Genomic DNA, 3,130 nt, shown 5'->3' with positions numbered 1-3,130 from the left:
TTCGAAATTGCATCTACCAAGGAATTAGAACTGAAACTCCCTACATTTCCTGTGTTGAAGCTCCCTGCATTTCCTGTTGTACCTGCATTCATATTATCCCCTTTACTGAATTCAGTTAAGCCCGTGTTCAGGACAACAAAAGTATCTCGAACGCTTTGACTCTGGCTTGTCTGCATTTGGTCACCCCAATTTCAGGCTTTTTTTTCTTCAAAGATTACATCTTTGCTGATATGTATAGCCCTAGACACTGGATCAAATAATCCATACCCTTTTGTTCCCGGTTCTCTACCCAGATGAACAACGATTTTGTTTCTATCACTGAGTTTAGTTGTGTGCATATATGGAAATTTCATGTGTGCAACACAACCAAAGACTTTAACATGTCTAATATCTGGCTTATCCCCCCGTCCAAGCTTTATACGGTGTCTACCCTAAGAGTGCACGGGCGGGTAAGCGATTTAAAATGTACACTGAGTGTCTTGCAGCTTCTCCCCATAATTCACATAGCATTTTCATGGATTTAAGAAAGCTCATGGCCATTTACACGACCGTCCTATTTCTACGCTCTACCACTCCATTTTGTTGTGGAGAATAGGGGTGTATTATATTGTCTATAAATCCCCGCATCTTCACAGAATTTCTTGAACTCATTAGACAAAAAATCTCCACCTCTATCCAGTACGAAGTGTTTTGATTCTTTTCTCTAAATCCTTTTCTACCACATTTGAATTTCTTGAAGGCATCCAGTGCTTCGTTTTTAGTTTTCAGCATGTAATTTTTCTGATGAAGTCATCAACCAACAATAAGAAGTATCTATTACCTCCCTTTGTTTCAGGAGAATTGACCCACAGAGGTCACCGGATTAATTCTAAAACCTCTTTAGAATGAAATTCAGCTTGGTGAGGAACAGACATCCTGGTCTGTTTGCCATTAAGCATCCGGTACACACCTCACTAGGTTGGATAAAATCTGGAAAATCTTGTGCCATCTTGTTCACAAACATAAGTTCATAGCCTGGAAGTTAACATGGCCAAGACGAGAGTGCATAGCCATGTGGACTCTTTTTCGGCTTGTCATTAAGCACATGGACCTGCAGATTTAATAACGAGTCTGTACAGCCTATTTTCTTAGCGCTTAACTTTTATAATCAAACGACCCACTGACATCATAAACCCATAAAAAACATATTCTTGAGTACTACTTTATTTCCGCCTTCTTATAACTGACCCAGTGATATGATATTATTGCATAAAATCAGGAATAAAATATACCTCTTTGAAGATTAATTCCTCCCCATTATTAACTGAAATGCAACCGAGCCATTTCCGTTTAAATCTACTATTGAACCATCTCCAATCTTACTCGTCCTGTCACTTTCTCGTCCAAAGTTTGAATTTTGATCAATAACCCGTCATGTGATTACTAGCTCCATTGTCCAAGTAACAAATGTCAGAATTCCCCCGTTTAACACCACTCAGATTCAATGAAGGTGTTACTTCTCCTTCGTTCAACAAGAGTTTTCTGCAACACTTTGTACCTTCAACAGAAGCAGGCACATCGTCTTGTACCTGGTGAGATTAACTTCTGATTTTTACTCCTTCTCACATTCACGCTTGGGCTTATGACATTCTATAGCGAAATGTCCATATACACCACAATTGAAACACCGAACTTTGCTTCTGTCACGCCTTGGGCATGATCCACTACCTTGATTCTTTGTGCCCGGAGACAGTTCTTATTTTCCCTGATTTCTTTACCCAACTCATCCCTCCGTGAGGAGTAGTTGTCCTTCGTTGCCTTCCTTTTCCTCCATTCCTTTCAGTTAGTAGTTGTTGACCACCACTGGATTCACTTTGCCCACGCATCCTCTCCTCCTGTGCGTTGAGGGATCCCACTACCTCCTGAATAGTCACGGTGTCTAAGTTCCCAGACTGCTCTATCGTTGACATAATTTGTAAATTTTTTGATGGACAACTCTGAATAACTTCTTCAACGTATCCTTTATCCACTATTTCTCCAAGAGTACATATGTTCGTCACCATACCGTTTAGCTTCATGCAAAAGTCAATCAATCAGTTCCATTTCTTTCATGCTCAGGAATTCAAATTCAGCCTTCAGTGTCTGTATCCTACCATTCTTAATCCGATAAACGCCCTAAACACATGGGTTTTCACATCCTCCCAGGCTTCTTTGGTCATCTCCTTAATCAGCAGATTATCAACAAGATGCTCAGGATTCCCTGGTATATTGCAGTCAGTACCTTCTTGTCTGTCTTGTCCTCAATGGTGCCTTTCGGATATGTAGGCTCGATTCTACCCATATGCCATGTGCTTTCATGTAAACTTTCATTTTAAGGACCGAGCGGTTAGTTTACTCTTTGTTAGCATTGGATAGTAGTAAGGCCAAAGAATTCTCTTTGCTCTTCCTGCGTCTCTATAGTAGTTGCTTGTTTTGGCATGTACTTGGGCATATAGCTCCGATACCAAATGTAGTACCAAAACTAAACCCCACACACTTTTGTATAAGTAAATCTGGAGAAGTTAAGAAACGAAAAACATCCACTGAATTCAGTGGTGGTCAGTTACTTGAACAGGACGAGTAAGATTTGGAGATGGTTCAACAGAGATATAAAGGAAAGGGCTCGGTTGCATTTCAGTGTAATAATGGGGAGGAATAAATATTCAAAGTGGATATTTTAAAATGTAGTACCAAAACTAATCCACATACACTTTTGTATTATTAATTTGGAGAAGTTTAAGAAATGAAAAACAATTTTTATTGATATCTAATTTTCTACTAATACATTCTAACATAAACTTTTAATAGAAAACTACTAACAAAATAGAAACCACTACTCCTGAAAAACTCCTGGTCTCCTACTTCCTAAAAACTCTCCTCACAATGCTCAAACAACAAATGACTAAGTCATAGAGCCTTCTATATGATTTGCCATCTTTATTTATTAAAACAAATCCACTTAGATTAAGATAACTACCAACAAACTCAAACCATTTTAAAAAAGTACTTCAAGAAAAATATTTTCACAAAGTTTTCTTGGCTTTTGTTTTCATTATATTATGTTTGCACTCTTTACAAACTAGAAAAACTAATTTTAACGAAATGCTTAACA

The sequence above is a fragment of the Apium graveolens genome, chromosome 6, assembly GCF_009905375.1.
Source record: "Apium graveolens cultivar Ventura chromosome 6, ASM990537v1, whole genome shotgun sequence".
Classification (NCBI taxonomy): domain Eukaryota; kingdom Viridiplantae; phylum Streptophyta; class Magnoliopsida; order Apiales; family Apiaceae; genus Apium; species Apium graveolens.
Note: the sequence above shows the minus strand (reverse complement) of the source record.